The sequence below is a fragment of the Salarias fasciatus genome, chromosome 22 (genome assembly GCF_902148845.1).
Source record: "Salarias fasciatus chromosome 22, fSalaFa1.1, whole genome shotgun sequence".
NCBI lineage: Eukaryota > Metazoa > Chordata > Actinopteri > Blenniiformes > Blenniidae > Salarias > Salarias fasciatus.
The window spans coordinates 31,346,626-31,368,165 of NC_043765.1; the positions used below are offsets into that span (position 1 = coordinate 31,346,626).

The window sequence follows — 21,540 nt, forward strand, 5'->3', positions numbered from 1 at the left end:
TGATGTGGGTGGGGAAATCTGCAAACTGAAGGAAGCCAAAACTGTCGAGTGATGAGGAGAAGTCCTTGGTAAGGGGGAGAGCAGGATTGTCCATGTGTATGTTGAAATCTCCCAGCAGAATTACATTCGGAGAGAGAGTGGATAAGTGGGTGAGAAGGGCCGAAAATTCATTAAAAAAATCGGTGTGAGGCTTGGGGGGACGGTAGACGGTGGCAATGATGGTGGGAGTGGGGCCGGAGATCTGACAGGCCAGGCATTCCAGAGATGAGAGAGCAGGCAGAGAAACTGGGAGGACCTTCCACTTCTCGCGGTGTAGTATCGTGAGACTGCCTCCGCGACCCGAGCCGCGAGGTTTGCTAATGTAAACAAACCCCGGCGGAGTAGCACCGTTCAGCTGGGAGAAGTCACCAGGAAGTTGCCACGTCTCATTTGAACAGAGAAAGTCAAGCTTACGGTCCGTCAGGAGATCTTGGATGAGTTGACCTTTGCTCGTGAGAGAGAGCCGATGTTCAGCAGACTGACGTTGATGTTGCTATTGTCACTGGAGCGGGGAGCGTCAGCTGGAGCTTTAGCCGACCTAGCCAGGCGGGCTAGCACGCTGTGGTTGACAGTCCTGCCGGTGTTTCTGGGCGGACGGCGAGTGGAGGACCGGATTGAAGTAATTCCCTTGGAGCCGCCGAAAAGAAAGCCCCGCCGAGAGCCACGATGGACGTGTCTTGGGCGAGGCTGGAAGCAGATGTCCGGATGGTGGTTCAGAGCTGCTGGAGGAGATCCGGACCGGTGACAGCGGAGCCGGAGAAGCTCCGCCGCCGTACACTGTAGGATTTCTTCCACGGGTGGATGGAGGAGTGGCAGGACAGTCCAGACCAATATGGACCACAAAAGGACCCTGCGGGCCCACATCATGAGGCGCTGTAGAGAGGCGATGACGAGGAGCCAAGCAAGGAGCCAGATAGCCCCGGTGAGCAGCAGCAACAACCGGTGAGCAGCGGCAGCCGGGCGCGCCTGCATTCACTCAACCGACATGAACAGCTTTGTAACAACAAGTTACATGGTGCACGGAGCAGCGTGCACCATGCAGACACACACACTGTGACTGGGCCTGAACCAGCCTGGAACCAGCGGACGTTAACACCAACAGTTTAGTGGGTTTGGGGAATCTGTCCGCCTTAAAAACAAACCCACACCTGAGCTGATAGACGTCAGCTACAACACAAGAACGGCTGGACTTGTGTTGGTTCATCAATCTGTGTGACTGACTCTGCTATGTCGCCAATATAAGACACAATGAAGACCTGATCAAGGAGCAGTGAGCTCTGTTCAGTTTGTCTTTTGAAATATTCCTTTAAGGTGGACTGACAGCCTGGATTTAAAGGCTGCATTGAAAATAATACAAAATGACCCTGGAGTAGATTTTTATTTTTGACATGGACAAGACTGATTTCAGCACAACGACGAGAGACAACCCCATGCAGATGATTTGGATGGAATCACTGAGGAATTTCTATTGTGTTTGACAGATGACTGTCAAGTCTCATTCATTTTTCTGCAATCAAAATCAAAACAAATGTCAGAAGGACGTAGCTTCCAGAGTAAACTGAAGCAGGCCAGTTAGCTCAGCTGATCAGAGCGTGGTGCTAATAACACCAAGGTCATGGGTTCTGAAAGTGTGTGTGGCTGCAGGAGAGTCTGGACTTGGATCTCAGACAATCTCTTCTCACTGAGTCACAACAGGAAAAGCTCTCGAACTACCTTCATAACTGTTGGAGCTTTCTCCTTCCTGTCCCAATGTTAAACAACAGTCAAGTTCATTATGCTTCAAAACTCATACCTGCAGCAGCACTGACACTCCCAGCAAGTCACTCAACAACCTGAACCCCTGATGAACCATGGAAAGACCATCAAACATGTCTTCCCCTCAGTGAACCTTTCTGTGGAAGTCATTTAGCCTCTAATAAGGTGACCACTGTGTCAGCAGGTCTTTCAAGCTGTGCTGCTCTGCTGCAGCTGACAAGTAGCTTAACTTTGGCTCCTTTCCATCAGCACAAGCTTCAACTTCTACAACTCTGCTGAGCTTCCACTCATCTCTTGGTGGTCTGTCAACTTGTAGGACCACAGTGTCATTCACTTGTGAATTTCTTGTTTTTTTCCATTTCAGATGTTGCTGAAGGTTTTTCAGGAGTTCTCGTTTCCATCCTGCCAGAGTTCATTGCTCTCTTCTCCATCTTTGACACAGCTAAATGTCTTCTTTACAGAACTGTCCAGGAAGGCATTCAACTGATGGAACCTCTTGTTCTTGTCCAGAGTTTTCACTTTCTGAGCTTTCAGTCTCTGGACGTCCTGTGGGAAAGCGTCTTCCTGTGCCAGTTTAAGGACAAACATTTCTGCTTCTCTTCTTTCTTCAAGGTTAGTTGTTTTAGTTGACCTTTGTTGAAACTGTGGAGTTCAAATCATGTGACATTCCCAAGGTTTGGTGTGAAACAGCTTCCTGGAGCGTGACTCTGACTTGGACTTCATCAGCTTCAACACACCACTGAACTCCAAGAGGACTGAGTGCTGGCTTCTGGAACTTGGTGTGGCTGCAGGAGAATGCAGGTGAGCCTCATGTCTCAGTCACAGTGTTGAACCTGCTCAGACATTTTCACACAAATCATGAAATCTCCTCTCACTGAGTCAGAACTACCAGAAGCTGTCAGACTAATATGACCACAAAACTATTTGAGAAGAAGGAAGGAGCCTGATAGATATTTACTTTAGACCAGGACCAGGACCACTGAGAGGAACCTGGAGTTATCTTAATCCTGGACCACAACCACTGACCACAACCACTTCACACAAGACCACGTGGCCAAATGGACAAGGCGTCTGACTTCGGATCAGAAGATTGAGGGTTCGAGTCCCTTCGTGGTTAGGAGTATCTGGGATTGTCTCAGCCACTATCTTGTTGCTGTGTGTTTACTGATTCATCTGTTCTTTCACAAGGTGTTGTCTCTGCTCACCTGTGAATGTTAGAACCTGCTTGGGTTTGGAAAGCAGCTCCAATATGATCTGTCATTGAGCTTCTCTTCGGTCCTGGAGGAAATCCCTGCATTCCTGTGGCGTCCTCCACTCCATCCTGATGGTCGATGACACTGAAGGAGTCCCAGTCAGGCTTAGGGCTCGCTTGAGATATGTTCATGGACCTGATCACTGTCATCAGCTCCTTCTGGATGTTCCTGGACTGGAGATGGATCCGGCTGGTTCTCTATAACACCAGCAGCTCTGTCAGCTGTTCGGAGGACCCTGATCAGCTGTTGCTGCCTCCAACCAGCTGGCTGCCAGCATAGATAGCAGACATAGCATGGCATTTCTGGATGATGTGGAAGTTTCCACTGAGTTTGGGAGCCATCGATGGCTGACATGTCCACATCAGAGCACCCGGCACAACTCGGAATCTTTCTCGGAAGTGTGTTAAACAGAGCTGTATGCAGATGGATGTTGAGACTGATGGGCTGATTAGAACCACATTTTCCAGCATGATTGTCTTTTTTCAGTGACACAAAAAGTGTGAGTTGGCAAAGGTTTGAAGCTGTTTAGCAGTTGCAGGGCTAAAAGTAAAAAGAAAACCTGAGCTTTGAACTCCTGTCCGGAGGGTGGGGCACAGTTGGTCACTGGGTAATTTGGTAAACAACCCTTCAGCATTATCCTTGAGAGAGAAGAAGACGACCTACGTATGTGAAACTCCATCAGGTTAATGAATTTGAGGAATGATTAAATTGGGAGGCATTTCATTCAACCACAACGGTAACAATAATACAACTTCTACATGATGCACACTTGAAGGAATAACCAGACTCGTGTGGGTTTTTTAAAGATGAGCTTTAGTGAACAGTCTCTGAAAAACACATGACACATGGCTGTCACCTCTGTCTGGGTGCGTTCCACAATATTGGCCCAGAGCCCTGCTCACTTTTGGGGATACTCCCTCTGGTGGTGAAGTAGGGGTACAAGCCTATGTGTCTGTTATTTGATGGGGATGGAATACAGTTTTAGGGAATGAAACAAATTACAATGGAAACAACTAAAAGTAAAATAATAATCAAATGGGGGGTAACCTATGTTCCCCTTACACTCTCCCCTCAAAAATTACATGGCGTCCCAACATGACACTATCTGACCTTATGCAGCAAATTATCAATTGCATTCACGCAGGTTACAACTGAGTAGGAGTCAGAGTTCAACAATGTCCATCAGAATGCATGGCTGTTGCCACAAGTTCATATGACAGGTCTCTCCCATTGGTGTCATATGCTTGCAGGTGGTGTCATTGTGCACAATGACAATCCACTGCCACTTCCAACTTTAGCATGGGTATCTGCATCCTCTCTGAGTAAGGCATCTTAACACAGTTCTGACCTCTCTTTAGCATATGGTAGTGTAGTCCAAGCTGGATTCCAAGATCTTATTCTGCATTTCCAAACCAAATCAGCATATCACAACATTCAATGAGCTTATCAACTAGTATATCAACTAACAATAATGACAATTCTGAGCTCTTTACAATGTTACTTTCATCTCCGAGTTACACCTCTATGAAATGTTTTAGTCAGATGCTACAGTAGGCTGTCCTAACTGATGATAAGTAAACCTCAACTTTGGTTTTCTTACTCTGAAAGGATACTTTCTTTCTTCAACAGGCGATGATTCAGCATCTGCTTGATCACTGTTCTCATTTTCAGAAGAGTGATACAGGATGGCTGGTTGAGAGCTGTCATTTCCTTGGGTCTCAGCATCTGTGTCATGTTGATCCCCTTCACTCTCTTGATCACCTCCTGCCGTAACATTTTCTGGGTCAGGATCAGGTTCCCTTGGCCACTGATGCTGGACACCTTGTTCCTGGTGATCTGCTGACCACTCCATTACTCTCCCAGTCATCCTCCTCTTCTGAACTTTGTTCTTGCTCAAGTTGTTCATGTCTTCTTTTGTTTATTTGTTTCTTCTTCCTTGCTTCTGTACGTGTGTTTTCTGTTTCGATTGGTAAGAAGTTACACGGCAGCAGAAGATTCCGGTGGACCACCAGGACTCGTCCTTTTCCATTTTCCGGCTTAATTTCATAGACCGGGCTGTCCTTGTATTTTTTTTGTGTCACCACAAATACTTGGTCCTCCCAGAATGACCTTAGCTTTCCTGCTCCTCCTGTCTCATTGAAATTTCTGACCAGTACTCTGCATCCTGTGTCCAGTTCTGCACCATGTACTTTTCTGTCATAAAGCATTTTTCCTCGCCTACTCTCTTTGTATGCTGTCTCTGAGGCAAGTTTGTAAGCATCATTCATGCAAGCCTTCCACCTTTCAGCATAATCTCTGTGTGACATGCTTTGCTCTTTCACTGTGAGGTCAAACATCAAGTCAATGGGAAGTCTGGGGTTTCTCCCAAACAACAGAAAGTAGGGTGCATACCCGGTGGCCTCACTACGTGTACAATTGTAGGCATGGACCACTTTTGAGGGACGCTTTCCAGTCTGCTTTTGCCGTCTCTGGGAGGTTTCGGAGCATCCATAGCAATGTTCTGTTAAATCGTTCCACCTGACCATTCCCATGGGGATGGTACGATGTGGTTCTGGACCCTTTTACTCCACTGCACTCTTGAAGCTTGGCAAACAGCTTGTTCTCAAACTCCCTACCTTGGCCATGGTGGAGTCGTGTGGGAAAACCAAACCTCAACACAAAATCCCCAAAGACTTTCTCAGCAGCTGTTTTGGATCCGGCCAGTGGTCCATAACGCTAGCGGCTCTTACAGCGTCAGCTGTTCGGAGGACCCTGATCAGCTGTTGCTGCATCCAACCAGCATTTGTGGATGATTTGGAACTTTCCACTGTGTTTGGGAGCCATCGATGGCTGACATGTCCAGATCAGAGCACCCGGTACAACTCGCCATCATTCTTCCAACACCTGTGGGGCAGGAGCCCTGGGAAGACACGGTGGAGGGTCAAGGCCTATGGAGCTACAGGAAGATCTCCAGCTGCCAGCTGGCCTGAGACCATCAACTGCATCTTCAGATCCGTCATGAGAACCAAAGTCACAATGTTCCAGCTCAGGCTCAGGCTCAGGCCCAAACTAAGTCTCTCAGTGGTTCTGGTCCTGGTGCAAACTAAGTCCACGGTCCTATCACTGGTTCTTGTCCCCGTGTGAAGTAAATACGGACCCTCAAAAGAGTCAATTTCCTGACAAAGATGTCCCTCGAAATGTGTGGGGGAAGTTGGGTTCCGCACTTGGAGTTAGAATTCCAGTCATTGTCCAGTATGGGGGTTGAACCCATGACCTTGGCGTTATTAGCACCACGCTCTGACCAGCTGAGCTAACTGGCCTGCTGCAGTCAGTTCTGGAAGCTACGTTCTTCTCAAATGTGTGTTGATTTTGACTGGAAAATGAGACTTGAAAAGTCATCTGTCAAACTCAGTGGAAACATCTCAGTGATTCCATCCAAATCATCTGCATGGTGGATTAACCCCATCCCCCAAAAACACCCTCTTTGACTTCAGCACAGAACTGTTCTGGATCCTGTTGTTCTCCACACAAGGCAAAGACGAAAAAGACTCTTCCCTGACTAGGAATCTAACCCAGGCCGTGGCAGTGAGATCGCTAAACCATAACCACTAGACCACCAGGGACTTGTTGTCTCCAGCTTGAGAATCATGGCTGTGGGATTGTGAGCTGGAGGTTTGACGTCAAGCCTCCATCCATCATTTTCAACAACATCAGAATCATATCCAGGATTTTTAACGGAGCGACCAAGATCTTTTTAATGAAGAGACCAAAAGCTGCAAATGTGGCGTTATGAGCACCGTGCTCTGACCAGCTGAGCATCAGGGAATTGAGGAAACTGACTTTGAGTCGGAGTTGATCAAAGACCTTTGCCAGCTCCCTGGCATTACAAAGACCAGAGCCCCTCCCTTACCATTCTTGGGGAACCCAGTTGAGAGATTGAGAAAATGACTCAGTAAAGCAGCACACCTTGAAAGACCTGCTGACACAGTGGTCACCTTATTAGAGGCTGAATGAGTTCTCACACAATGGTTCACTGAGGGGAAGACATGTTTGATGGTCTTTCCATGGTTCATCAGTGTTTCAGGTTGTTGAGTGACTTGCTGGGAGTGTCAGTAGGCATGTTTACATGCACCCATAATATCAGCGCCCATAATACGCTCCTGACGCTCCTGACGTGCCGCCCCGCCGCCCGCCGCTCCACGACGCTCGTCCACCATAGACTTTGCATAGAAAAGCGCTGCCCACGACGCCCGCGACGTGTCCGGTGTGAACGCACCATAAGACTCACAAAAGACTTTGAACGTATACATTCACTGTAACTGTCGATAACCGACGTTCGCCAGAACTATTAAAAGTTTCAGTCATGTATTGGTCACAAGTTAACACGGGCACCAGTTAATTCGAAACATCGGCATGCGGAGCAGAGCCCCGGTCCTACACCAAGACGTGCAGCTCGGCGGGCCGGCACTCCTTGAGCAGCGTATCATGGAGATGTTGGGACTTTATTTGAGCAGACATAGTCTTGTTGTCCTTTAACCAGGGAGACGGCTGCTTTCTGGAGACATTGCTAGATTTTAGTGGAGCCACTCGGTCTATAATGGAGCCACAGAGTGAGTTAAAGCAGCACATAAAGCATCAGCATCAGACCAGTGGGTCAGATCACGAGAGTCAAACAAGGCCCAGAATCTCTCAGCTGTGGTTCAGTGATGATCCTCCTTCCTACCTCTGTAGAGGCAGGCTGAGGTTCAGGTGGAATAATCAGTTCAAAAAACACACAGCTGTGGTCACTCAGATGGACATCCTCCACACACACACTTCTAACATGGAGGCCGAGTGAGAACACCAGGTCCAGAGTCTGACCTTTGCTGTGGGCGGGGCCTGACCCCTACTGCTGGAAATTAAAGAATTCAGTCAGAGGTCAGCTGCTGAGTTACATGAACCATCATCAACATGCAGGCTGAAATCTCCAAGAACCAAAACTTTATCCAGTTTTAAAGTGGATGACAGGAAGTCATTGACGTCATTTAGGAGACACCAGCAGGGCAGGAGGGCGGTAGACCAGGACACAGTGAAATATGTCACAGGAGCCCACTTTGATCATTTAGGACTCAACGGAGGTGTAGTGGTCAGAGTTCATCCTTCTGCAGGTGTACCTGTCACGGTACACAGCAGCGAGACCCCACACGGCGACGGGGGCGGGGCCAACCGAGGACTGAGCGTCCAGCAGGACACAGCTCTTCCAGGTGGAGGAACTCCCCGTCTCTCTGCCAGGTCTCAGTGAGGACCAGGAGGTCCAGGTTTTCACTGGTGAACAGTTCGTTCAGAGAGAAGGATTTGTTTGTGATAGAGCGAGCATTCAGGAGACCAATAGGACGACCTGCTGATGATGTCACTGCTCCTGTCAGCTGTGTCCAATGGGATTGGCCGCAGCCACCTCCCGCGATCACGTGGTGTCCGGCTCCACCGGGGGCTGTAAGCCGGCTGTTTCTCCGTCCATGTCAACACGGAAGTCCAGGATAATCCCAATAACCCGTTGAAGTCCCATGGGAAATGCTGGATGGTCGGGACATCCGGAAGCGGCGGCGAAGAGAGTCGAAGGTAGCACTCCACCGGCGGATGAAGACAGCAGGTGTCCGAGCGGGCGGGAGCAACGGGCTGGATGATTCGCGGACGCCGTGGTCATCAGGACAGACAGGGTCCCGCGGCGGGATGGGGGCCGTTCCAGCAGCTGGACCGTCTCAGAGCCTTCAGCTTTACCACATCTGTGCACATTTCCCTGAGCTGTCCCACACAACTGCACAGCTGTGTTCATGTCTGGAGGTTCTATTTGGAGTTTCTGTCTTCCCCAGTGTCGAGTTCCAAAAGCACAGCATGAATGTGAATTCAAATGTGCTCATCTTGTGAAGGAGTCCGTCCGCTTCAGAGGCTGTCTTTGCTGAAGTGTGGTTATGTTCTTTAATCCTTTCCAAGGCTGCAAACTTAGCAGGTAAACTGCACATTACAGCTTCAGAGGAGATAATCCAGTCAGAGCAGGACGACACACGTTTTCTCTGTGGGCTTCATGTTTCTACTGTTCTGACTGGAGCTTCAGAAAATGTCAAAATGATCATTCAGAGTTAAATCAACACTTCAGTTGGTGTCAGCAGGAGCATGTTGTAGCTTTTGGTCTCTTCATTAAAAAGATCTTGGCCGCTTCGTGAAAAATCCTGGATCCGATTCTGATGTTGTGGAAAATGATGGATGGAGGCTTGACGTCAAACCTCCAGCTCACAATCTCACAGCCATGACACACCAAGTCCCTGGTGGTCTAGTGGTTAGGATTTGGTGCTTTCACCGCCACGGCCCGGGTTCGATTCCCGGTCAGGGAAGAGTCTCTTTCAGGATTGGTCTTGAGTTTGTGTGGAGAACAGCAGGATCCAAAGCAGAACAGTTCTACTGTGCTCCTTCTCCGTGACATCCAGGTTCAGTCTGCAGCTCAATTGCTTGTGAATGGTAAACTGAATCAGACAGAGACAGGACCAGGCTCCACCAGCAGGAACGGACCTGAAGAGTCAGCAGGAAGAAGCAGAGGATCCAGTGGAGAGAAAGCCCAGGCTGAGAGACGACAGTGGTTTGATGTCTGAGTGCTTCCTGACAGAGTTCATCAGCTGGAGGAGAGTTTATGCAGTCAGAGTCTCTCTGGATGACAGAGAAGACCAGAAGCTCATCTTGTCTTGTTTTAGAGACGCTGACACTTGTGTGACACTTGTGTGACACCTGAAAAGTCTCAAGATACCTGATCCAGGACTCTGCAAACGATTCACCTCGGAACTGATGGATAATTCATATCAATGAAGAGGCTGCTGCCAATGCAGCCAAATCTCTCACTGGTTGAGCTGAATATCTGGTGAATTATCTTTAACTACCCTCGTCTCCATTTCACCTTGAGTAGGCCAGTTAGCTCAGCTGGTCAGAGCGTGGTGCTAATAACGCCAAGGTCATGGGTTCAACCCCCATACTGGCCACAGAACTCATTGGTGACTGTGGGGAACACAGCTGGCCCCGCACCTTCAGCAGGAGGTGTCTGGTTGTAAGGGAAGTGATTCCAAATCAGTTCAGGATCACATCTGGTGGCTTTTAATCAATCCAACCTCTAAATGTCATGATAAACATGACAATGAAATTTCTTTACAACATTCAAACTCTGCATAGTTTTTATATATTAATGCAACATTGGTGCAAGGTCCTTCTCTCAGTCCTATAACCCCCCACAGTGTGAAATCAGCAGACTACAGAGAATAAAATATAAAAATAATAATCCAGTGCAGGCACAGAGGTCAGTGTCATAACAAAATGGTTTCTCCTGGGTGGGTTGTTAGTCCTCCGCAGGATAGTCGGTTGGTGGGGCTGCCACCTCACAGTGTACCGACACACTGGGGTCTTTGTTTGTCAGGAACCTACCTGGAGACCGTCCCGCCAAGGGTGACCCTAACAGGAGCAAGCTCCAGACGGTGTCGCTCTCCAGGATCACTGGAACACGCAAGCCCCCTCGCCACATCAAGGCCAAGACCCAGAGGGGGACAACGCCACATTCGCTGGTTCGGCCATGTTCTCCGTCTTCCCCTTGACCACCCGACAAGAGCTATTTTGAAGTTTGATCCAAAGGCCGCAGGCAGGAGACGACCACGAGGCAAGCCCCGCACTCGATGGCTTGACATCATCGCAGACGACCTCTGACAACATGGAATTACCGTGAAGGACACAGACCTGCTGGCACAAGATCGCCTGTGCTGGAAAAACCTGGTTTCTCTGGTCGGCTCTACGCAACGGGACGGGACGCCAGCCCAATGCAGGAGCACTAAGTAAGTAAGTAAGGCACAGAGGAGAAGCAGACAGTAACAGAGGTTCTGCAGCTCACAGAGGGAAGGTTCAGACTGGTCTCTGACTTCTGGTCTTTAGAGTCCAGTTCACAGCTGTTGTAACAGTGGGGAGTGGGGAGAGCCTCTGGATGGGCAGAGAGAGGAGGGGGGCAACCGTTCAGGAGCCTCACTGCCTGAGGGTCCAGGCTGGGGTCCAGTCTGCTGGTTCAGGCTCGTATGGACCTTCTACCTGAAGCAGCAAGAGCAACAGCTGATGCTGATCAGCCTGAGTGCAGCTGGAAAACCACAGAGAGAGACAGACAGAGAGAGGGTCCAAGCTGTGGAGTCTGCGGTGTGTTGATGAGTCTGCTGGGGCTGATGGAGTTCAATTCTGAGCTGGAGTCACCAGACAGCATCCTGATAGATGTGCTGGAGCTTTCAATGTGACTGGGAGCAGGATGCAGCAGGCTGGAGACGGCATCGTCTGTGGATCTGTTGTCACCTGTTATCATTAGCTGGTCACCCATTCCACTTCCTCTCGATTGTTTGTTGTCCTCTTCAAAAAGGAGAAAAGGATGTGAAGCCGGCCTGGGAGAGGAGCAGCAGAGGAGGCAGAACCCATCCCTCCAGGGATTTGGCAGGTCTGGAAGTGAGTGCCACAGGTCTGCAGTCATTTCGTCATGTGACATTGGACTGTTTGGGGATGGCCACTATTGCTCCTGTCTTGAAGCTGGCTGGGAGCCACACTGTGGACATCTGGTTGGAGATGGAGGTGAAGATGTCCCCTAACTCAGGACTGAGCTGGTGTCAGTGGAGGGGAGGGGGCGGGGTCAGTGTTCTCCCTGTCAAAACAGACTTAAAAGTAACTGAAGTCCTCAGATGAGGTGGGGGCTGCTGAGGAAGACGGAGGTCTGTTCTTACAGTCCACAATAGCCTTGATGCCCTCCAACACCGGCCTGGGGTTTATGGAGCTGGAAAAAATGGCCTCAAGGTACCGTTTGTACTGTAAAGTAGTGGCATTGATGTCTGCATTTCTTTTAGTGACAAACTCTCTTCAGGAAATTAAAGCACAATGGTTTAGGAAGACATCTACGTCAAGAAGTACTGCTTCTTCAGAGAATGCTCATATAACTGGTGGAAACCATGTGTTCAGAAAAGAAGAGATTTCGGTAACAATAAAGAGTGTTCAGGGGCAAACAGTGGGTCCACCTATTCCAGAGGACATGTTCAGTCTTCCACGATCTCTAATGGAGAGTTCTTCACTTTGTGTCGTCTCACCTTCTTGATTTCTCAGTGGGAGTCTCCACTGGGCTTGAAGAAGGGTTTTCACTGAATGTGATTTAGTGTGAAGACAAAACATTCACCAGTGTTGGACTCCTGGTCAATCCACTATGCTGATGATTTGGATGAAAAACTGAGGAGGTGTTCCTGTGGTTGGCGATTTGTTTTTGAAGTCATCTTTGTCTTTCAAGCATAATAAAGACACATTTTGGAAGAAAGTGGACAACTGCTCCAGCCAGTTGCATTTGCCTGTTAACATAAGACAAGGAACGCCATCTGAGCAGTCGAAATGTTGAACCTGCTCAGACATTTGCACACAAATCATGAAATCTCCTCTCACTGAGTCAGAACTACCAGAAGCTGTCAGACTAATATGACCACAAAACTATTTGAGAAGAAGGAAGGAGCCTGATAGATATTTACTTTCGACCAGGACCAGGACCACTGAGAGGAACCTGGAGTTATCTTAATCCTGGACCAGAACCACTGACCACAACCACTTCACACAAGACCACGTGGCCAAATGGACAAGGCGTCTGACTTCGGATCAGAAGATTGAGGGTTCGAGTCCCTTCGTGGTTAGGAGTATCTGGGATTGTCTCAGCCACCATCTTGTTGCTGTGTGTTTACTGATTCATCTGTTCTTTCACAAGGTGTTGTCTCTGCTCACCTGTGAATGTTAGAACCTGCTTGGGTTTGGAAAGCAGCTCCAATATGATCTGTCATTGAGCTTCTCTTCGGTCCTGGAGGAAATCCCTGCATTCCTGTGGCGTCCTCCACTCCATCCTGATGGTCGATGACACTGAAGGAGTCCCAGTCAGGCTTAGGGCTCGCTTGAGATATGTTCATGGACCTGATCACTGTCATCAGCTCCTTCTGGATGTTCCTGGACTGGAGAAGGACTCGGGACCGATGGATCCGGCCGGTTCTCTGTAACACTAGCAGCTCTGTCAGCTGTTCGGAGGACCCTGATCAGCTGTTGCTGCCTCCAACCAGCTGGCTGCCAGCACAGATAGCAGACATAGCATGGCATTTCTGGATGATGTGGAAGTTTCCACTGAGTTTGGGAGCCATCGATGGCTGACATGTCCACATCAGAGCACCCGGCACAACTCGCAATCTTTCTCGGAAGTGTGTTAAACAGAGCTGTATGCAGATGGATGTTGAGACTGATGGGCTGATTAGAACCACATTTTCCAGCATGATTGTCTTTTTTCAGTGACACAAAAAGTGTGAGTTGGCAAAGGTTTGAAGCTGTTTAGCAGTTGCAGGGCTAAAAGTAAAAAGAAAACCTGAGCTTTGAACTCCTGTCCGGAGGGTGGGGCACAGTTGGTCACTGGGTAATTTGGTAAACAACCCTTCAGCATTATCCTTGAGGGAGAAGAAGATGACCTACGTATGTGAAACTCCATCAGATTCATGAATTTGAGGAATTATTAAATTGGGAGGCATTTCATTCAACCATAACGATAACAATAATACAACTTCTACATGTTGCACACATGAAGGAATGACCCAACTCGTGTGGGTTTTTTAACCCTTTCAGCTCGGGGCCATTTTCGCCTAAAAGTTCAACTAAAGACGTACCCAAAGTAAATTGAATGCTGTTCTTGAACTGTTTGGAGTACATGCATGGTTGGGGTCTCATTTGAAAGCTGACAACCTGTGTTTTCACCCAGTGCAGTCAGAATTACTCTGGATGCTACTGGCACAGATTTATTTATGTTGCAGCACACTGAATTAGGATGAATTTCATTCTCGCCTGAATTTTTTCCCTCTTAAAACACCTGGAAATAAGTGTGGAAGCACTGTGAGAGCTTGAAAACACAATTTTGCTAAAGCCTGGGGTCTTACATAGTTCAGGTCAAAATGTCAGAGCAGTACTACAAGAAATGAGTGCTTCACACATGTATTTGTACTGCTATGCCCCGGCGGGGTCAATTTTGGACATCCTCTGTATACCCTCTGGATGCCCTCTGTACAATGGTATATGTTGGTTTTTGGCCCGTTTTTACATTATTTTCACTCCAAAAACTCATAAAGTACTCAAAAAATCACTTCACATAGGCTTCAGTGTGGGATAAGGCCCTCAGATTGAGAGGAGCAGGGACAGACAGCAGGTGCATCCCTCAGCAGATGTCTGAGAAGTCACAAAACCCCGCCAGCGGGCCAGCCAGCCATTCAGCAAGCTCATTGGCTACCAGCCCTGTCAGTCAAACGTTTCTACCGACGTGATTGGCTCAGAATTCATTGATTACGAGTGATGACGACCGATGACGTGGGTCCATCAGTCTCGGCAGCGGTTGGCTGGTTAGCCATCGGAGGGAGGGATGAGTCACTTGATTGGTTGAAAGATGACGAATAAGCAACGGAAACCGATCAGTCGCCATATTGGATATCCTCAGCGCGAGTGAGAGCGGTCTGGATGTTTTTATCTGATAAAAAAATGTTTTATTATCGGACGCGCACGCGGAGAGACGCGCCGCATGCGCGCCTCTAATTCTGGATTATTTGCTTATTTCAAGACATGTTTTGGACAAAAGGCTATACTTTCTCGCTTTGCCTGGATGCATACGTTTGCACTGTGGCAGTTTGTGCTGGATTATCTGGATTATGGATCATCTGTGATCAGTTATGAGCCTCCAAAGGTGAGTTGCGCTGTTTACTTAATTTGCTGTATGTTGGACAAATGTGTTTATACTACCCGCTATGGTAATCACATCTGAAAGTGGTTTATACCAGCGGATTCATGAGAATATCAGCTTTCTAACGGTATATAGTACGTCTGTGGAATATGCAAAATGAGTCTGGATAATTGATAAATGCATCGGGAGAAGTTGAGCTTTAGGGGTTAAAGATGAGCTTTCGTGAACAGTCTCTGAAAAACACATAACACATGGAACTGGTGAAACATCCTCTCAACTGGGCCCACTGTAAGCTGAAGCAAAACCCCCACCAATGTATCGGTCATGTCAGGTGAGCCTCACCAGTATTTTCATACAAATCATGAAATCTCCTCTCACTGAGTCAGAACTACCAGAAGCTGTCAGACTAATATGACCACAAAACTATTTGAGAAGAAGGAAGGAGCCTGATAGATATTTACTTTCGACCAGGACGAGGACCACTGAGAGGAACCTGGAGATACTTAGACCAGGACCAGAACCACTGAGAGGAACCTGGAGATACTTAGACCAGGACCAGAACCACTGAGAGGAACCTGGAGACACTTGGACAAGGACCAGAACCACTGTCCACAGTCAACTTCACGACACCACGTAGCCTAAAGGTCAATGCGTCTGCAGCTGGTGGAAGCACTCGCATTGCTTGTAATTGAAACGGATCGGCTCCACTGCTGCAGCGGAGACGGACCGGATACATATGCAGTGGAGTCTGGGCTTTAGTGAGCTTCTCTTCAGTCCTCGAGGAAATCGCTGCGTTCCTGTGGTGTCCTCCACTCCATCCTGATGGTCGGAGACACTGGAGAGTCCCAGTCAGACTCAGGGTTCACTTGAGATATGTTCATGGACCTGATCACTGTAATCAGCTCTTTCTGGATGTTCCTGCACTGGAGAAGGACTCGGGACCGATGGATCCGGCTGGTGCTCCATAACGCTAGCGGCTCTGACAGCGTCAGCTGTTCGGAGGACCCTGATCAGCTGTTGCTGCGTCCAACCAGCATTAGTGGATGATTTGGAACTTTCCACTGTGTTTGGGAGCCATCGATGGCTGTCGATAGCGTCGGGATCTTCTCACAAAGCTCAGCTGCAGGTTGGGTCGTAGCACCATGTCAACCATCGTCCCCGAGGTGGGTGGAGCTTCATGGAGGGAGCTGCAGCTGCAGTTTGAGGCCTTCCTGTCTCCAGAGCAGATGGCAGACATAGCATGGCATTTGTGGAAGATGTGGAACTTTCCACTGTGTTTGGGAGCCATCGATGGCTGACATGTCCAGATCAGAGCACCCAGCACAGCTCGCCATCATTCTTCTAACACCTGTGGGGCAGGAGCCCTGGGAAGACACGGTGGAGGGTCGAGGCCTACGGAGCTACAGGAAGATCTCCAGCTGCCAGCTGGCCTGAGACCATCAACTGCATCTTCAGATCCGTTCAGGTCCAAACTAAGTCTCTCAGTGTTTCTGGTTGTACAGCAAACTAAGTCCCCGGTCCTATCATTGGTTCCTGTCCCCGTCTGAATTAATATGGAGCCTTAAAAGAGTCAGTATCCTGAGAGAGATGTACCTCATGCTATAGTGTGTGGGGACAGCATGATTCCAAAACTTTAGAGTCAGAACTCAACCACATGGTTAGTATGGGGGTCAAACCCCTGACCTTGGCATTATTAACACCACGCTCTGACCAGCTGAGCGAACTGGCTCACTTAAGGCAGAATGGAGACGAGGGTAGTTAAAGATAACTGACCGGATTTTCAGCTCAACCAGTGAGGGATTTGGCTGCATTGGCAGCAGCCTCTTCAATCGATATGAATTATCCATCAGTTCCGAGGTGAATCGTTTGCAGAGTCCTGGATCGGGTATCTTGAGACTTTTCAGGTGTCACACAAGTGTCAGTGTCTCTAAAACAAGACAAGATGAGCTTCTGGTCTTCTCTGTCATCCAGAGAGACTCTGACTGCATAAACTCTCCTCCAGCTGATGAACTCTCTGTCAGGAAGCACTCAGACATCAAACCACTGTCGTCTCTCAGCCTGGGCTTTGGCCGAGAGTCCAGTTCACAGCTGTTGTAGGAGTGGGGAGAGTCTCTGGATGGGCAGAGAGAGGAGGGGGGCAACTGTTCACTGCCTCACTGCCTGAGGATCCAGGCTGGGGTCCAGATGATTTGGATGGAATCACCGAGGAGTTTCTACTGTGTTTGACAGATGACTTTGCAAGTGTCATTAAGTTTTTTTCAATGATAATCAACACACATTTCAGATGAATGTCGGTTCAAAGTGGCCTGCAACAGGCCGGTTAGCTCAGCTGGTCAGAGCGTGGTGCTAATAACGCCAAGGTCATGGGTTCAACCCCCATACTGGCCACAGAGCAGAACGGTGAGTTCTGAGGGTGCTTTCACGTCTGCTTGAGTGGTTTGGTTCGGACTTAAGCTATTCATAAATGTCACAGCTGTCAACGAGTTCAGTTCGCATTCACACCACTTGTTTTTGCAGATGAACTCTCCACTATGACCCTCCTGCCCCTTGGTGGCGCTGTTCACACAATTGTGTGTTTTGGGTGACGGAAGTGATCCCTGATTGGCCAGCATGTGTGACGTGATGCGCCGCGCGGCTTGCTATGGAAGCCTCCGCCGACCAAAAAGCCTTCTCCACAACAGAACGGACAGGACCGAGGCCGGGTTGTTTGTCCCGGACCAAAAGTAACTGGTCCGCTTTCACACCAGCGCATACGAACCAAACCTGCAGGAGTTGGGGACTCTCGTCCGCTTCAAGCAGACCAAATGAAGAAGGTGTGAAAGCACCCTGAAAGTGTGTCTTCTTCCTCTCAGCCTGTTTTCTGACTCAGTGCTAACAGGAAAGCTCCTCTCAGGTTCTGGGGAGTTTCAGTTATCATTCCTCTCATTCTTCTTTATGAGACGCCTCCTCACCACTTCAGAATAAATCTTTCTGGTCCTCCTCCAGTCCTGGTCCCTTGCTGCTGGTCCTCCTCCAGTCCTGGTCCCTTGCTGCTGGTCCTCCTCCAGTCCTGGGCCCTTGCTGCTGGTCCTCCTCCAGTCCTGGTCCCTTGCTGCTGGTCCTCCTCCAGTCCTGGGCCCTTGCTGCTGGTTGGGTTCTGGTAGTTTGATTCCCCCGGCCTGGTCTCTTCCTGCAGCTGCAGCTCGGCGGCGCTCCCTGAGTCTTCCTGCGCTCTGCTGTGATCCGGTGAGACAGCTTCACGGATGGATGGTCCGACGCTCCAGACGCCGCCTCAAATGATTCTCTGACAGCGTCAGAACTTCCAGGACGGTGGACTAGACCAGCTCCAGCTCCTCAACCAATCAGAACACAGCGGAACGTGATCGTTGATCAACAGGAGAACCAGAGAGCCAAAGCGACGGGAGAGAAAATGTTTGTTAGGAAAAGAGGAAAGCCTTGAGGAGCCTCACTCTCACAGAGCTTCATCTTTCAGCCTCAGAACCAGCTGTGATCCAGCTCCAGCAGAGCAGGACAGCAGGCCTCTTCAGGACGTCAGCATGTCTGCAGCCACAGCAAATCCCCCTCACCTCATGAGAGAAGGAACCTGCTCCAGACTTTCTGGGAAACAGCTGCTGCTCAAGCTCAATGCTTTGATATTCACGGCTTAGTTTCTTCACCTTTCAGCTTTTCAACCATGTTTTTATATTATAAGACTCTTATCTACGTGACTTTGACCACAGCAGACCCACCCAGCTGAAAATAACCCACCCACAGTGACTAACCAGTAAGTGGAATAACTGTGAGTCACCTCCTCATCATCAAAAATGCCAAGAATGAGCATGGCATCGACTCCCTGATTCACCTCACCAGGACATACAGCATTGGGATGTCATTCGGACTAGATAAGTGTGGACGAATGGTTTCGAGAAGAGGGAAGGTGATCACAATTGAAGGAGTTGAATTACCTGAAAGGAACATAACAGCCATCTGGATGGTAAAAATAAGATCCAGGCCAAAAACACCTATGCCCTACCAGCAATCAGATACCCTGCTGGCATATTGTCCTGGCCACTGCAAGAAATGCAAGCTACTGAGATCAAGACAAGAAAGCTCCTTACAATGCAGCTTACAGAGCCACTAGTGTTATGGAGCACCGGCCTGATCCATCGGTCCCGAGTCCGTCTCCAGTCCAGGAACATTCAGAAAGAGCTGATTCATATGTCCATGAACATATCTCAAGTGAGCCCCGAGTCTGACTGGGACTCTTCAGTGTCTCCGACCATCAGGATGGAGTGGAGGACGCCACAGGAACGCAGCGATTTCCTCGAGGACTGAAGAGAAGCTCACTAAAGCCCAGACTCCACTGCATATGTATCTGGTACGTCTCCGCTGCAGCAGTGGAGCCGATCCGTTTCAATTATAAGCAATGCGAGTGCTTCCACCAGCTGCAGCACGGCTGTGGATCTGCTCCGTCTGCCGGAGCTTCTATTTTTGCCGAATGCCGGACCACGGCGCAGCAATCTATATCGTGCGATTATACAATCAATCGGGAGAGCTCGTTGACTCGCTGCAAGGTGGAGCCGTACCACAGACAGATCCAGGGGGAGCTGACGAGTGTCAGATGACGGAGCAGGGTTCAAGAAATGAAAGGCAACGATGAAGGGAAGCATCACTGCAGCTATCAGGTGACGGTCCCAGGTTCAATGAACTGGTTCGTCGCATTGCCCCTCATATCCACCTCCAGAAAACACACAGGTCTCCGGTGGGCGGAGCTGAGAGGCCCGCTGTGACTTTGTGGTTTTTAGCGTCGGGATCGTCTCACAAAGCTCAGCTGCAGGCTGCAGGTTGGGTCATAGCACCGTGTCAACCATCGTCCCCGAGGTGGGTGGAGCTTCATGGAGGGAGCTGCAGCTGCAGTTTGAGGCCTTCCTGTCTCCAGAGCAGATGGCAGACATAGCATGGCATTTGTGGATGATGTGGAACTTTCCACTGTGTTTGGGAGCCATCGATGGCTGACATGTCCAGATCAGAGCACCCGGCACAACTCGCCATCATTCTTCCAACACCTGTGGGGCAGGAGCCCTGGGAAGACACGGTGGAGGGTCGAGGCCTACGGAGCTACAGGAAGATCTCCAGCTGCCAGCTGGCCTGAGACCATCAACTGCATCTTCAGATCCGTCATGAGAACCAAAGTTACAACGTTCCAGCTCAGGCTCCGGTCCGTTCAGGTCCAAACTCAGTCTCTCAGTGGTTCTGGTCCTGGTCCTGGTGCAAACTAAGTCCATGGTCCTATCACTGGTTCTTGTCCCCGTGTCAAGTAAATGTGGACCCTCAAAAGACTGAATTTCCTGACAAAGATGTCCCTCAAAATGTGTGGGGAAAGTTGGGTTCCACCCTTGGAGTAAGAATTCCAGCCAATGGCCAGTATGGGGGTTGAACCCATGACCTTGGCGTTATTAGCACCACGCTCTGACCAGCTGAGCTAACTGGCCTGCTGCAGTCAGTTCTGGAAGCTACGTTCTTCTAAAATGTGTGTTGATTCTGACTGGAAAATGAGACTTGAAAAGTCATCTCCCAAACTCAGTGGAAACACCTCAGTGATTCCATCCAAATCATCTGCATGGTGGATTAACCCCGCCCCCCAAAACCACCCTCTTTGACTTCAGCACAGAACTGTTCTGGATCCTGCTGTTCTCCACACAAGGCAAAGACGAAAAAGACTCTTCCCTGACCGGGAATCGAACCCAGGCCGTGGCAGTGAGATCGCCAAATCCTAACCACTAGACCACCAGGGACTTGTTGTTTCCATCTAGAGAATCATGGTTGTGAGATTGTGAGCTGGTGGTTTGACGTCACGCCGCCATCCATCATTTTCCACAACATCAGAATCATATCCAGGATTTTTAACGGAGCGGCCAAGATCTTTTTAATGAAGAGACCAAAAGCTGCAAATGTGGCGTTATGAGCACCGTGCTCTGACCAGCTGAGCATCAGGGAATTGAGGAAACTGACTTTGAGTCGGAGTTGATCAAAGACCTTTGCCAGCTCTCTGGCATGACAAAGACCAGAGTCCCTCCCTTACCATTCTTGGGGGAACCCAGTTGAGAGATTGAGAAAATGACTCAGTAAAGCAGCACACCTTGAAAGACCTGCTGGCACAGTGGTCACCTTATTAGAGGCTGAATGAGTTCTCACACAATGGTTCACTGAGGGGAAGACATGTTTGATGGTCTTTCCATGGTTCATCAGTGTTTCAGGTTGTTGAGTGACTTGCTGGGAGTGTCAGTCGGCACGTTTACATGCACCCATAGTATCGGCTTATATGGCAGAGCGGATTGTAAATGCGTCATGTGAAGTGGATCCGCTTCACTCGGAGTGGACTGTATTTCGGAGCCGATTGTATGAGGTGGTGTACACTGATAAACAATCCGCTCCGTGTCTCAGATAAATGCCGCCTGACAGCGGAGCGGAATAAACGGGGGATTATTTGTTCCGCCATGCGTTCCGTCGTACGTAATGACGTGCGCAGTGAACGGGAAGCAGGACAGTCAAAAACAAGCAGAAGAACGCCACGGTGGTAGAAAACCACTTTTTTAATAAAAACCCTGAGAGAACAAACACTGGAGAGGAGAGATGGAAGCAAATCGTGCAACAATGAGTTGTTCAAAGAGCTCCGTAGCAGAATACGAGCGATCGCCCGTCCGGTGTTATGGATTAACTGGTTCCCGTGTAAACGAATGACGGCGGAATAGGGTGTTCCTAATAGACGTC

The 21,540-nt window shown here is 49.2% G+C and overlaps 8 non-coding genes across 8 annotated transcripts; 5 read left to right on the top strand and 3 right to left on the bottom strand.

The window, feature by feature from the left end:
• Nucleotides 1-2,838: 2,838 nt before the first annotated feature.
• Nucleotides 2,839-2,911, top strand: trnar-ucg (transfer RNA arginine (anticodon UCG)). The gene has a single exon. It is a non-coding gene; the product is annotated as a tRNA-Arg (tRNA).
• A 3,361-nt stretch (nt 2,912-6,272) lies between these two features.
• trnai-aau (transfer RNA isoleucine (anticodon AAU)) lies at nt 6,273-6,346 on the bottom strand. The gene has a single exon. It is a non-coding gene; the product is annotated as a tRNA-Ile (tRNA).
• A 2,976-nt stretch (nt 6,347-9,322) lies between these two features.
• On the top strand, nt 9,323-9,394 carry trnae-uuc (transfer RNA glutamic acid (anticodon UUC)). Its single transcript has one exon. It is a non-coding gene; the product is annotated as a tRNA-Glu (tRNA).
• Nucleotides 9,395-9,956: 562 nt separating this feature from the next.
• trnai-aau (transfer RNA isoleucine (anticodon AAU)) lies at nt 9,957-10,030 on the top strand. Its single transcript has one exon. It is a non-coding gene; the product is annotated as a tRNA-Ile (tRNA).
• A 2,624-nt stretch (nt 10,031-12,654) lies between these two features.
• trnar-ucg (transfer RNA arginine (anticodon UCG)) lies at nt 12,655-12,727 on the top strand. Its single transcript has one exon. It is a non-coding gene; the product is annotated as a tRNA-Arg (tRNA).
• Nucleotides 12,728-17,104: 4,377 nt separating this feature from the next.
• trnai-aau (transfer RNA isoleucine (anticodon AAU)) lies at nt 17,105-17,178 on the top strand. The gene has a single exon. It is a non-coding gene; the product is annotated as a tRNA-Ile (tRNA).
• Nucleotides 17,179-20,187: 3,009 nt separating this feature from the next.
• Nucleotides 20,188-20,261, bottom strand: trnai-aau (transfer RNA isoleucine (anticodon AAU)). The gene has a single exon. It is a non-coding gene; the product is annotated as a tRNA-Ile (tRNA).
• A 231-nt stretch (nt 20,262-20,492) lies between these two features.
• On the bottom strand, nt 20,493-20,564 carry trnae-cuc (transfer RNA glutamic acid (anticodon CUC)). Its single transcript has one exon. It is a non-coding gene; the product is annotated as a tRNA-Glu (tRNA).
• Nucleotides 20,565-21,540: the final 976 nt, after the last annotated feature.